Raw genomic sequence first — 15,034 nt, forward strand, 5'->3', positions numbered from 1 at the left:
CATCTCTTTCCCCCATCATTCAGAAAGAGAAACATCCCTGTCTGCCCACACAGTGTCTCTACACAGAGAGAGCTGTGCAGTACCATTAAAATTATATCATAAATTATAGAGAAAGAATGCTCACCATCTCCTGATCTGAGTTTACCTCATATTCATTCTCAATTGAATGTGGAAATATTTAGTTTTGCCTCATTTACATTGTTAATAGTCTTACACTAGATTATGAGAAAACAGATGAGAAAGAAGGCCTTTAGAATGTGAAAATGGTTTAAAAGCCTTAACTGAACTTGGCCTGTGGAAGACAATATTACACTTAAGTTCCAGGCAAAAGGGTCCCTGGCCTGGACCTAAGTATTAGAGGGGATCCCATACCTCACGGCACACACACACACACACACACACACAGAAGATCATGTGAACACCTCTGTCACTTGGGATCTGGTGCTCAGAGCTGGTGCAGAGCAACACACAATCCCAAAGATCCACTCTTGCTTCTAGCACCCTTCAGGCCCCAAGAGAATACTTCACATCTCTTGCCCATGTCCTCAAAACAGAAGGCAGCTGTGTCTGGATGCCATGAAGGTTTGTGGGTTTTGTCCTGCAGACATTGAACCATAGGGAGAATTTGAGCAACAGAAGCACTCAGGTATAAGAGAAGAGACAAATTAACTTGTCAAATCCTTCCTGTCAGCATAAGTGCGATACTTCTTGCATACCAAATGGTTGTTTCCTAGTAAGTGCCAGGTGTCTGTTTTCTTCCATCTCTTTGTATTCTAATTTAAGGTTCCAGAAGTAATCACAAATGTTCACAGTATTTACAACAGATGCAGGTAGCAGCTGAGGAACATTATGCAATATTAAACAAATCATACCACCCTTAAATTTGTGTATATGGTTGAAGCATGGTATCAATATTTTTATTGGTAACTAGAAGAATACTGAATGCTAAAATTGTAAATGGTTTTATCCTTGTAAAATTACTTCAAAATATATTTAATTAAATTTCAAGAAAAATCAAATTAAAATTCCGTTTTATTTAAAATACTTATATTCAATACTTCTTCAAGGAAGACAGAGTAGACATACTTCAATATACCTATTTCTTCCATTAACAACCTTGGACATTATACATAAAATAAAGATAAGAAGTCTCTGAAAGTTAGAAAGAAGAAGGAAGACTGACTAGAGACTTCAGAACCCAAGGAATGGCAGAGTGATGAGTTCCCTGGGTTTTCTTTTTGCCTCATGCATCCCAGACTTAGAGCTAAACAACCCAGCAGCTTAGAAACACCAACAGGCAGACAAAACAAGCCCCAATCAAAGCCTTCTCTCTCTAGCCAAAGGAATAGGACAAGGGCAGCCTAGCAGACAGAAAGCTTTTTATATTATAATAACTCTATTCCAGCCAGACACCATAGAAAACATCTGTAGCCCCACTCCCACCCATGTCAGCAGTTAAAGTGGGAGCCTAGACATCTCCCCACACAAGACTGTAATTAGGCACCTCAACACCCCCAGGTGGTGTCAGAGAAGGTCATGTAGGGTGCCTGGACTTTCACCCTCACCACCAGTAATGAGCTCCCCCCAGCCTGTGTTGTCAGTGGAGGACACATTGAGAGCCCAGACTTGCACCCCATCCAGCAGTAACAAGGTGCCCCTCACCCCTCACTCCCCTCTCAGGTGTTGTCAGAGGAGGCCTAGTGGAGAGTCAGGACTTTCACCACTGGTGGTAACAAGGTCACTCTAACTGCAGAGTCAGTGGAGACCACACGGGGAGCTGGAACTCTCATCTCCACCTGGCAGTAACAAGGAGCAGCTCCCTCGGGGTCAGCTGTCAACAGAGGACAAGTGGGGAACTTGGACTTCTACCCCCACTTCGCAGTGCTGAAGTGATGCCTCCCCTTCCCCCTGACAGAGTGGTGCCAAAAAGCCAATAAAAACAGGTTTAACAAAATCTAGAGCCTCAGAACACAGTATAAAAATATTTAATTTTCAATTGAAAATCACTCATCATATCAACAACCAGAAAGATCTCAAACAGAATGAAAAAAAGACAATTAATAGATGCCAACACTGAGATGAAAGATGTTAGAATAATCTGACAAAGATTTTAAAGCAGCCATGTTGAAAGTGCTTCAAGGAACAATTAAGAACACGCATGAAACAAAGAAAAACACAGTCAGTCTCAGCAAAGAAACAGAAAGTGTCAACAAAGAAAAGATGTAAAGGAGAACCAAATGGAAACTGTACAACTAAAAAACAATAACCAAAATAAAAGTTCAGTGGATGGACTCAACAGTGAGCTGAAAGATAGAACAATAGGAACTGCTCAATCTGAACAAAGAGAAAGTAGATTAAAAAAAAATTAATGGTGTCTCAGAGACCTGTGGGACCATAAAAAAATTTTCATATTCACATCAATGCAGTTGTAAAGGAGAAAGAGGGTGGGGCTAAAGAAGTACTCAAAGAAATAATGGCTGAAAACCTCCCAAATTTGACAAGAGACATAAATATACAGAGTAAAGAAGCTTAGCAAACCCCAAACAGGATACACTCAAAGAAATCGTGCCTAGATATATAATTAAACTCCTGAAAACTAAAGACAAGGGAAAAAACCTTGGAAAAAGTCAGAGAAAAACACCTTGCCTATAGGGGAAAAATAATTTGAACGACAGTGGTTTCTCATCAGAAACCATAGAGGTCAGAAGAGTTTTTTCCAAGTAAAAGTATTTTATAATATTTTTCAAGTGCTGAAAGAAAAGAGTTATAAACCCAGAATCCTATCCAGCAAAAATGTTATCTAGGAATAAAGGAGAAATCAAGATATTCTCAAATGAAGGAAAACTAAGAGAATTTGTCACCAAGAAGAACTACCCTAAGAGAATAGCTAAAGGAAGTTCTCTAAACAGGAAAAGAATAATAAAAGAAGAAAAGAAAAAATGTAAGCAAAAATATACGTAAATACAATAGGCTTTCCTTCTCCTCTTGAGTTTCTAAATTATTTTTGATGGTTGAAGCAAAAATGATACTACTATCTGATATGGTTCTAAATGTATGTAGAGGGAAATTTAAGACAATTATATAATAAATGGGGAAGTGTAAAGGTATATAAGGGAGGTAAAGCTTCTATATTTCACTCAAACTGGTAAACTGACAACACCAACAGACAGTGATAAGTTTTATATATATATATATATATATATATATATACATATATATATATGTAAAAATGTAATTCCTAGAACCCCCATTTAAATGGCTATACAAAGAGATACACTCAAAAACACTATAGATAAATCAAAATGGAATTCTAAAGAATAAGTAACCCACAGGAAGACAGGAAAAAGAAAACAGAAATGAAAAAAAATGAGAGAAGGAAGAAATGGCATATTCCAACCTTATCAATAATTACATTAAATGTAAATATCAAAATACACCAATTAAAAGAGAGATAGTGGGAGAGTAGATTAAAAAACATGACCCAACTGTATACTGTCTAAAAGAAACTCACTTTAAACATGACAGTGTAAGCAGATGAAAGTAAAAGGATGGAAAGGGATATATAATGCAAACATTAATCAAAGGGAATAAGGAGTGATTATATTAATATCAGATAAAGTAAACTTCAAAGCAAAGAAATTACCAGACCCAGAGGGGGATGTTATATAAATAGGAAAGGGTCAATCCACCAAGAAGACATAGCAATCCTAAATGTGTATGCACCAAACAATGGTGTGTAAAATATGTGAAGAAGAAATGGATAGAACTGAAAGAAGAAATAGACAAATTCACAATTATAGTTGGAGACTTCAACACCCTTCCCTCAACAATTGTTATAATAACTAGACCTAAAATCATCAAGGATATAGAAGAATTCATCATCAACCAACAATATAATCAACATTTATAGAACACTCCACTTAACAACAGCAGAATACATGTTCTTTTCAAGTGCCCACAAAACATATACCAAGATAGACCACAGCCTGGGCCATAAAACAAATCTCAACAAATTTAAAAGAATTCAAATTATACAGTGTATGTTTTCTGAACAAAATGGAATCAAACTAAAAATCAATAACTGAAAGATAACAGGAAAATCTCCAAATGCTTGGAAACTAAACAACACACTTCTAAATAATCCATGGGTCAAAGAAGAAGTCTGAAGGAAATTTTTAAAATATATCAAAATGAAAGAAAATAAAAACACAACATATCAAAATTTGTGAGACACAGGTAAAGCAGTATTAAGAGGTAAATTTATAACACTAAATGCATATGTTAGAAATGAGGAAAAGTCTCAAATCAATAATCCAAGCTCCCATCTAAAGAACCTAGAAAATGAAAAGCAAAATAAACCCAAAGTGAAAAGAAGGAAATAATAATGATACAAGCAGAAATCAAGAAAATTGATAACATAGAAAAATCAATGAAATAAAAAGTAGATTCTTTGAGAAGACCAATAAAATTGGCAATACTCTAGCAAGACAGACAAAAAGGGGGAGAAAGAGAGAGAGAGAACACAAATTACCAATATCAGGAATGAAACAGTGGGTACAGTATTGTTACAGACTCTGCAGATGTTAAAAGGAATACCAATGAATACTACAAAAAAACTCTACAGACCTACATCTGGCAAATGGACCAATCCCTTGAAAAATAAAAACTACCACAACCCACCCAATATGAAACAGATCATTTGAATAGCCCTATAACTATTAAGGAAGTTGAATTTTTAACTTAAAAGCTCCCAAAAAAGAAATCTCCAGGACCATGTGGTTTCACTGGAGAATTCTACCAAACACTTAATGAAGAATTAATACCAATTCTATACAACCTCTCCAGAAAATGGAAGAAGAGGGAACACTTCCCCATTCATTTTATGCAGCTGGTATTACCTGATGCCAAAACCAAACAAAAACAGTACATAAAAAGAAAACTCAGACCAATATCCCTTGTGAATTTAGACACCAAAATACTTAACAAAATATTAGCAAATAGAATTCAGCAATATGAAAAAAGAATTATACACCATGACCAAGTGGGGTTTATTTCAGGGATGCAAAGCTGGTTCAATGTTTGAAAAGCAATTGTAATCCACCAGTCAACAAATCAAATAATGAAAATCGCATGATTATATTAATTAATGCAGAAAAAATCTTGACAAAATTAAATATTCATTCATGATACAAATTCTCAGAAAAATAGGAAGAGGGAACTACCCTGACTTGATAAAAAGAATCTATCAAAACCTACAGCTAACATTACACTTCATGGTGAAAGACTAAATGCTTTTCCTCTAAAATCTGGAACAAGGTAGGATGTCTGCTGTCACCACTCTTATTCAACATAGTGCCAGAAGTTTTAGCCAGTGCAATAATGCAAAGGAAACAAAAGGCATACAGATTAGAAAACATTAAAACATGAAACAAAACTGTCCCTACTTGCAGATGACATGATTGTCTACATAGACTATCCCAAGGAATCTATTTTTAAAAATAATAATAAAACTCCTAGAACAAATAAGTGAATTTAGAAAGGTTACAGGAGTCAAGATAAATATGCAAAAACCCATTGTTTTTATATAGACTAGCACTGAATACATAAACATCTTAATTAAAAATAAAACACCACTAACAATCACACATAGAAAGTAAATGGGTGTAAACTTAACAAAACATGTACAGGGCTTGTATGCTGAAAACTATGCAATGATGATTAAGAAAATCAAAGAAGATCTAAATAAATAGACATATCATGTTTATGGATTAGAAGACTCAAATTAGTAAAGATGTCAATTTTCCCCAAATTGTTATACAGGTTTAACATAATCCCTATCAATATCCGGGCAAGACTTTTCATAGATATGGACAAGATTCTTCTAAAATTTATATAGAAAGGCAAAGGAACTTGAATAGCTAAAACCATTTTGAAATAAAGGAATAAAGTAGAAGGAATAAACCTACCCTATTCCAAGACTTATTGTGTAGCTACAGTTATTAAGACTGTGTGATACTGGTGGAGAGATAGACACACAGATCAATGGACAGAACAGAGAGCCGAGGTATAGGCCCATACAAATATGCCCACTGATTTTTGAAAAACATGCAAAAGCAATTCAACAGAGGAAATGTAGCCTTTTCAATAAATGATGCTGGAGCAATTGGATATCCATAGGAAAAAAAAAAACATTGACCTAAATCTCACACCTTATACAAAATTTAACTTAAAATGGATCATAGACTTAAATGTAAAACACAAAACTATAAACTTTTAGGAAAAATGGGAGAAAATCTTTAGGATCTAGTGCTAGGCAAAGAATTCTTAGACTTGACACTGAAAGCACCATCCAAAAAAAGGAAAAAATGATAAATTTCCATGGATTAAGAAGTAAGTGGGGGAGAGAAAGAAGTGTGTGGTTATAAAAGGGCAACATGAGGGATTCTTGTGGTGGTAGAAGTGTTCTTTATCTTAACTATCAATTTCAATACCCTGGTTGCGAAATTGTGCTATAATTTTATAAGATAATATCATTGAAGGAAACTGGGTAAAGGGTATATGGGATCTCTCTGTATTATTTCTTATAACTGCATGTGAATCTATAATTATCTGAAAATAAAAAATTTAATTTAAAAATTCCATGCATTAGTTATAATTTGGTTTTCTTTTTTTAAAATTTCATTTTATTTTCTTATACAGCAGGTTCTTATTAGTTCTCTCTTTTATACATATTAGTGTATATATGTCAATCCTGATCTCCCAATTCATCCCGCCACCACCACCACCACCCCCGTTTTTCTTTTAATTTTAATATACAATTGTAAATGCTTTAGAAAAAATATCTTCAGTAACATACATGAAAAATAATGTCAAATTTTCACTTTTCAACATTTACTTCCATTTATAACTTTGATGAAAATATACTCAAATGCCATTCTGATGACATCATTCCCTTGTTTAAAAATCTTTCCATGGCTTTCCAAGGCCTACAGCATAAAAACTCCTTAGCTTGGAGTTCAAAGACATTCCTCTTCCAGACACTTGCCGATCAACCCAGACTCACCCTTCACTCCTGCCCACTGGTGCATACTCCTCTCCCCAACTCTTGACAACTTGAAGTTCCTTAATGTGCCTTGCTGTTTCATGCCTCTCTGCCTGTTCACCCTGCCCCTAAACACCTTCAAAGCTTTCAAGACTCTGTTAAACTCACCTCTTCTAGGATCTCTTGCCTGTTCCTCCCCTTAAGAGCCCAGACCAAGGAGAATTCACCATCCATCGGCAGCAGCACCATAACTTGTACATCTATCTTGGTACCTAACACTCAGTTGCTGACATGTCTTTCCCTCTTCTAGTCTGTGAATGCCTTGAGGATGAGGACTGTGTAATTCTACCTTAGCAGTTCCTGTGCTTCATACAGTGCCCAACACACAGCAGGTGGTCAAAATGTTTGTGGAATGGCTGACTATCCAGCTCGCATAACTCCTGCTTTCTGGTGGTTTCCTTGTCCTACCTGTTTCTCCTTTCCCCCCAAATAATTCATTCCTTACTCTCCTAAAGTCCCTTAGATGTTGTTCACAGGACAGTCAGCTGTGTACATGCTTGCCTAAGAGTTCCTCAAGGACGGGCAGAGTGCATTTTTCAGACACACTGTAGACACATCAAAGAGTTCAACATTGATTGATAAACAAGGTGTTCAACCAACTGAGTGAACAAGGGAATGAATGACCTTGAAATACCTTGTAAAGTATACAATGTAGGTTATTTTTTAACTTTACTCCAGGACCTTTTATAAAGAGAGAGACAGAAGGACAGAAAAATACACATAATACCTATAACTCACAAGGAAGAGCCCTACGTAGCAGCAGCACAGATAGGGAAGAATGAATACGTGGTTGGAATCATGAACATCACTGTACAGCTTTTAAGTTTGGGGTTAGGTCCTTTGAATTGTTCTTTGGGGCTGACGGAAGAAGGGAGGGTGAGAAATCATCACATCATTTCCAGCTGCTTAGAGAAGAATCACAGTGTGAGTCCTATTTATCACATATAGGGAAAAAAGAGACACAAAGACATGTCAAATCATCAAACGGCACATTTCAGTTTTAAGCACAGCAGTCCCAGCCTTAAGGAATATACAATCTACTTTCCATTGTAATCATTCCAAACATTTGCCTTTAGAGCAGTTCAATGTAATAAGGAAATAATGCATGGGAAAGAGTATGGGCTGTAGTTTCAAACAGGCCTGAGTTCAAGCCCAGCTTGATCCTTTGCTAGTTATAGGAGCCTGCCACTTAATCTGTTTCCTTCACTGTAAAATGCAATATCAGACCACTTACACATGGGACAGGTATGAGAATTAAATAAGATAATGTATGTAAATTGTAGAGCCTAATGCCTAGTACACAGTAGGCCAATAAATTATGACTGTTCCTTTCCCCATCAAAGGCACCAATCTCTGGATTATGAACTTCAAAACACCTTCAGGTGAAACAGTTTTCTCATTTAAACTGTATTAGAAGCCAAAGTTATAACACCAGGAGAATACCTAAGAAAAGTATGATATGTGTTAAAAATGTTATGCTAGAAACCCTGCAGGGCTCTCAATAAATACTTGTTGACTGACAAATGCATTGTCAGATCATAAAAACACACAGATGGAAAGAGATAACAGCATAAAAAGGTAATTTGATGTATAACTGATTCACTTTGTTATAAAGCAGAAACTAACACACCATTGTAAAGCAATTATACTCCAATAAAGATGTAAAAAAAGGTAATTTGGAATCAGCACAGGATAAAGATTACACTTCAATAAGTATTTTATTTCTATAAGCAACAGTAAAGGTAACTGGAAATCACTGGGGGAAAAAATCAGGTTTTCTTTTACAGCCACAAGTTTATATGAACACCTAGAGGCACAGTACCCAAAATGCTGGCATCTCACTGGCAAAATTGCTAAATTGGAAGCAAAAGTGTTCCAGGTCCTTAGGGATGTCTGTATTCATGACATCTGTGGACACCTCCTCCCACATGACCCAGGGAACAGGAGACCCAGATGTCCTACACACCCGTGACCTACAAACTCATGACCTAAACACCCATGACCAAAGCACCCATTCAAACACTTCCTGGAGCATCATCGTCTCGAAGACATGGTTTACATAACAAATGTTTACTGAGCTTTACTGTGTTCCTGGTACCATGCTGGGCTCAGGGACACTAAGATGGGTGGATCATAATCCCTGTCCTCAAGAGGAGAGGTAGACATATAAATAAACAATTGCGAGTAGAGAGTGACTGGGTATGTAGAAGGACACGTGGAGGCACAAAGAAAGGAGTCGTCCATTTAACCTGAAGGATTCAGGAACTATTTCTCAGAGGTAGTAACAATTGAGCCAGACCTTAAAAGATAAGATGCTTTCCATGCCAACAGAGTGTAAAGGCAATCCAGGCAGGGGAACCCCTAGGACAAAGGCCCAAAGTCTAAATATAGAGGTGAACTCAGGGAACTGTGGGCAGTTCCATGAGAACTGGGACATCTGTAAGTCATATATAATGTACGTATACATAGTATCTTACATGCACAGTATATACATATCTTCCTATCCTTGTGAAATTGGCAGCAAATAATTATTCCCATTTTGTTGATGCATGTACCACAAACTTACACTCCCTATTCCATGAGCTAATCGGTTCACCTAATATTTTTTAACTAAACACCTGGAGTTATTGGTTATAGGTTGTTAAGTGGCCCTCAGTCATCTATGCCTTGCTCCCCACAGGTTCCTGAATTTCTATGAGACATGGCACCCACAGTGATGAAGGTCCTGGGAGGGATGGGAAGGAAGAGAGACTGAAGGACAGAGGGACACAGCTTCCCAGTATGGGCATCTCAATGGCCCAACAAAATAACTCAACATCCTGGAAAAATAAACATTTTGGAATTGTTAAGAAATATTCTAGAAATGTGACTAATACACGAATCATCTATGTACATTGTGAAACCTAAGCCTTACGTTATTTCACAATATAAATATTTAAAAATTTTCCATCAAGAAAAAAATAAAGACAAGATGTGGCAATTTGTGGAGAGACCCACAGCACCCTAGGGTTTTGTGCCACTACAGATCATCTTATTTATGCTACAGAAATAGTCGCTATGTCCACAACAGGTACCACTAAATGATCTCAGTATGTTTTCTCACTGAACCTGAGATAAGGGGATAAGGAGAGGTCAAAGACTAGAGTGGAAGCATCCCTTGTGCTGTTAAAAATAGTGCTGTTAGGCACCATTGAAATGGCTCTATGGTTGCATTAAAATCGCCACTTCAAAATGTCATCTACAGGGGCTTCCCTGGTGGTGCAGTGGTTGAGAGTCCGCCTGCTGATGCAGGGGACACGGGTTCGTGCCCCGTTCCGGGAAGATCCCACATGCCGCGGAGCGGCTGGGCCCGTGAGCCATGGCCACTGAGCCTGCACGTCCGGAGCCTGTGCTCCGCAACGGGAGAGGCCACAACAGTGAGAGGCCCGCGTAACGCAAAAAAAAAAAAAAAAAAATCTACACAATTTTGCGTCTCAGGTCTGCCATGAAAGGGTTATGTGACCTTTCCAAAGGTCACATAATTTCTTTAAGCTTCTAATTCCTCTCCTGTAAAATGAAGACCTGGACCAAATAACTTCCAAAGTCCCATTCTGACAGTTTACAATTCTGACTTTCCTTTTTACCACATCTAGTTATCCCAAGCCACTATCTGTACTAACAACCAATTGCCTGGGGCAGCAGAAGTCTAACCCCTAGTCCCGACGACACATGCGTGAATTTTTGACCCAAACAGCACAGTTCACTTGAAATGCCCCCATGGGCCCATCTGATCAGTGCTTTTGCCCCACACCTTGGGCAAACATGCACTAGAAGTAAATCAGCAAGAAAATGATGGCTGCCCCCAAAGCAGTGACTTGAAAATCAATATTTACCTTGCCTTCTGTGGTTTCATTTCCTGCCCGGAAATGGGGCTGGGTGCTGCAGATGGGGCCTGAGATGACAAACACTTCTGATATAGGCTCTGAGTTCAGCATGGTTTCCTTTGCTGTGAGATATCGCTAAAACACTACAGAACTTTTCTTTACGTGGGATCAGGCAGAAAGCACAATTCAGATGGACTTCACTTTGGATTTCCTACTTCGGATGAAATTAGATGGAGCATCACCCTCCAAAGTGCTTTCCAGACTCAAGGAACCCCCAGGGTAGGTAAGGAAAGAGGAGGCACCCAAGGGTTCCAGCAGCCAGTAGGCAACAGGTATGAGAAATACAGCTGCACTGGGCACCCTGCCAGGAGGACCACAGAGTTGCCCCAGGAAGAGCCCACCCCTAGCTCAGCAACACTGGGTCACAGCCTTCTTTCTACTGGGGCGGTGAGCTCTGTCTGCATATTTGTAAGGGTATTTAAGGCAGTGTTTCAAAGCATGAATTATAACGCCAGAGACCTGGGTTTAAGTTTCATTCCTGCCCCTAACCACCTCCCCAAGCCTCAGCTTCCTCATCGCTAAAACGATGCTAATAGTAGAATCTAATCATAAGGGTCATTGTGAACATTAAATAAGACAGTGAACGTAAAGCAATAAGGTATAGTCACTATCTCACAGTGCTGTGCTGAGCTGTACTTGAGCCTGAGACAAAAGGAAAAATCAGTACTACTGAGCCTGTCTTTGTTAAAATCTTGATATTTTGTGTTCATCGTGAATTTTTTGAAAGCTTAATTTAAAAATATTGCATTAAAGTATTACTTATCTTAATTATTGAGGGTTTTTTTTTTGGCATCCTTTAACTCTTACACATTCACCTAAGAACTCAGTAAATGTCGGCTCTCATTTTACCGTCATCATGCAATGACTGCACATCACAATTTAGCACTTAATTATCTAATGTCTTGTATTAGTCACTGTTCTAGTCGCTTATGTCCTGTTTCCCAACTAATTTGTACACTTATTAAGGGAAGAAATTATGACATATGTCTTTTATCCCTAAAACTGCTGAGTCATAAGAGATTCAAGTAAGTGCATGTCCAGTGATGGCTTATAGCCTAAGGTAGACAATTTATAACACCACTGTCTTCTAACTGTTTCATGTGTTTGAAGGTTTTGTCTCATGATCCTTCAGAGGGCAGGGATGGCATCTGGCATTTATTCTATGCATGTCTGGTGTAAAGATGGGGGACAGAATCAAAGAAGTGGCAGGGACCTTTGAGTTCATCTAATCCCACCTGCTCACTTTACAAAGAAATCATTTGATGTCCAAAGAGGTTGCATGATGTAGCCAAAACCCCTCAGTGATAGCGCCGGGATCTCCTGGGCTCTTTCCATGCCAGTGCTCTGCTAATTTTCTTTTATCTCTTCTTGCCCATCAGTATCAAGCACGGAATTTTGCATGTAGGAAAAATCCAATAAATGATGTAGATGATTGATTTCTGGAACTTGAGTAATCTTTGCTTAAAGAGGGAGTAGGGAGTCATTGCCTGGAAAAGTGTATGTATTTACCAACGAACCATATCTCCTGGCTCAGTGTGGCAAGGTGTTTATGAGAACACTGGATTTGGAGTTAGACAGCTCTGTTTCAAGTCCTGGATTCACTACTTTCTAGCCATGTGACCTCGGATGAAATTGTTTCTTAATTGAATTTTCCTCATCCAAAATAGGAACATAATAATGGTACTTACCACACAGAATTGTGAAAAATTACACAAAACAGAAACATGTAAAGAGTATGGCAGGCTACTTAACACATAGTAAATGCTCAACAAAAATGAGCAATTATCACTATTCTAAAAGTAAAGCCCTAAGAGTTAGGCGGGCTATAAGAGCAGATGGATAGAGTTATATGTATGGTTGTTTAATCTACCCACATTGCTATATAATGGTGGATAAAGACTGGGAATGGGGAGCTAAATTATTAATCAAGCACTTATTATGATGCTATATCTAGCCCATGAAGCCTCAGAAATAACTCTGATGTCCAATGTATTCTGTGAGATCTCAGTTCTATATAATCATGACAAGGGCCCCTCATGTACACACACACCAGCTGCCTAGCTCCTGAAATTTTACAGATTTCCAAAAGCAACGGGAGCCCAGGCAAGCGGACTATAAAAGGGACCTGTCATAGAGTCAAGAATGCCTAACTATAACCCCACTTTTAGTTTCATTTCAAGAGAAAACAAACTATATTAGCAAGGACACCCAATCGATAAGCAGAAGCCCAGACAAATAATAAGACACTCCATGACTTGGAATGTTGCCAGCACAAGCCTGATGCTATGAACAATGGATGGAGTAACCCAGGGAAACCAATTGCATAATTGAGTTCACACAATCCCTCACCTACTTTTATTCTCTTTTGCCCTCCGCAAAAAGCAGTACTCTGAACCCAAATTCATATGACTCCACAGGAAGATGTGAGGTAGAAGTGTGAAAAGTATCCTATTTTTTATTACTTAGAACTTGGGAGAAAGAAACAGACTTGAATATCCCAAATTTCCAACCAAAGACTCCAATATTTTGCATTTTTGCAGCACCTTTATACCAAAATCCTCAAACCACTTCTGCTTGTCTGATATTAGCATCTCAGGGAAGCAGCCAGGAGTTTGTTGAAGCATTTTAAAGAGCACTTAATAGTCAAAGCTGTTTTGAATTTTGAAAAATGAGGGAAAATACAAATAAAAGTATTTTTCATTCTGGGTCAAAACAAACCCTCTATTGGCAATCTGAAATTTCTCTTAAAGTTCAAGGTTTCCCAAAATCAATGTGGTATCCTAAATTGGATCCTAAAACAGAAAAAAGGACATTAGTGGATGAATTGGTGAAATCCAAAGAGTCCATAGTTCAATCATTAGTATAATACCAATGCTAATTTCTAAGTGCTAATTTCTAAATGTACCATGGTTACATTAGATGTCGACCCTAGGGGAAACTGAGTGAAAGATATGTAAGATCCCTGTATTTTCTTTGTAACTTGTCTGTAGATCTAAAATTATTCCAGAGTTTATTCAAATATTTATTTTTAAATTAGCAAAAAAATAGTAAGTCAAGATTTCTTTGCCAAAGAAACTCTGGTGAGTGAAAGGGGTGGGGATTACTATTCTCTCTCCGCATTGAAAAATATACTAAAAGGACAAAAATCTCCAGTTTTTTACTAGAGATCAACCAAAAGATGGTGGCCAACTCCATTTCTGCTCAAGGTAACATGTTGGGAAGCTAAAGGGAACTGGGAGCTCCAGGATGTAGGCTCTCCAGTCTGTAAAACAGAGATAATGACCTCTCTCTCAAGTGTTTCAAATGGGGAATCAAGGGCACAAAAGAGGTAGAACACGTGACCTGTGTCAGGAGCTAGGTGAGTGGCATTGTCCTTTGCTCCTTCTCAGGACATCCCCACTGGCGGCTCCTGTCAGCCCCTCAGGGAAACCTTACAGGTGGTCCCTCTGGGTGGAAGGATGGCTCCTCTGTCTTGGCAGGAGGGCTCCCCATGCTCATGGCCTCAGAGGATCTGCTGGATGTCTTAGCTCCTGGACAGTGAGTTGTGGTCTCTCAGTCCCACCTCTAGAAGCAGCTTATACTCTGCTGGGCTCCTGTCAAACTCTCTGGGGGCAGCTCTGTCCTCGCACCACTTTTTAAAGAACAGCCCACCCACCACTCTGTGGGGATAGGGAGACAGAAAAAACTACCACTTACTTAACTGATTTACTTTTCAGTAAGAGTGAGAAGGGAAAAAATGAGTCACGAGCTGAGGCTGGGGGCTCAGCACTTGCCCCACAGAGTGGCACTGTGCAGGCCACAAGGTGGGTCATTTCTAGAGCAACCTCTGCTCCCCTTGGCTTGGCCCAACTTTTGATATGTTGCACTGACTCACTGTCTTTTGCTTCAAGGAAATTCTTAAATTAACTAGACCTTGACACTGTATGACAGCGTAGAGCCCATTCCTTCTTCCCGGCATTGTCCAGTCTTGTGGATAGAGAATATTTTGGTAAAAGTCCCAAGTTTTTTG

General features: G+C 38.5%; 1 long non-coding RNA gene across 2 annotated transcripts in view; it reads right to left on the reverse strand.

Annotated features, from left to right (window-relative positions):
- Positions 1 to 15,034, reverse strand: part of LOC109552916 (uncharacterized) — a 371,016-nt gene that overhangs the window by 303,643 nt on the left and 52,339 nt on the right. Inside the window, exon 1 of one of the 2 annotated variants that reach the window (XR_004526099.2) lies at positions 10,975 to 11,200. The exons of the other annotated variant lie outside the window; for it this stretch is intronic. This is a non-coding gene — a long non-coding RNA (uncharacterized lncRNA). Of the gene's footprint in view, positions 1 to 10,974; positions 11,201 to 15,034 lie in introns of those variants that run through there. 2 annotated transcript variants of the gene reach the window in all.

This window comes from Tursiops truncatus, chromosome 1 (assembly GCF_011762595.2).
Source record: "Tursiops truncatus isolate mTurTru1 chromosome 1, mTurTru1.mat.Y, whole genome shotgun sequence".
NCBI classification, from domain to species: Eukaryota; Metazoa; Chordata; class Mammalia; order Artiodactyla; family Delphinidae; genus Tursiops; species Tursiops truncatus.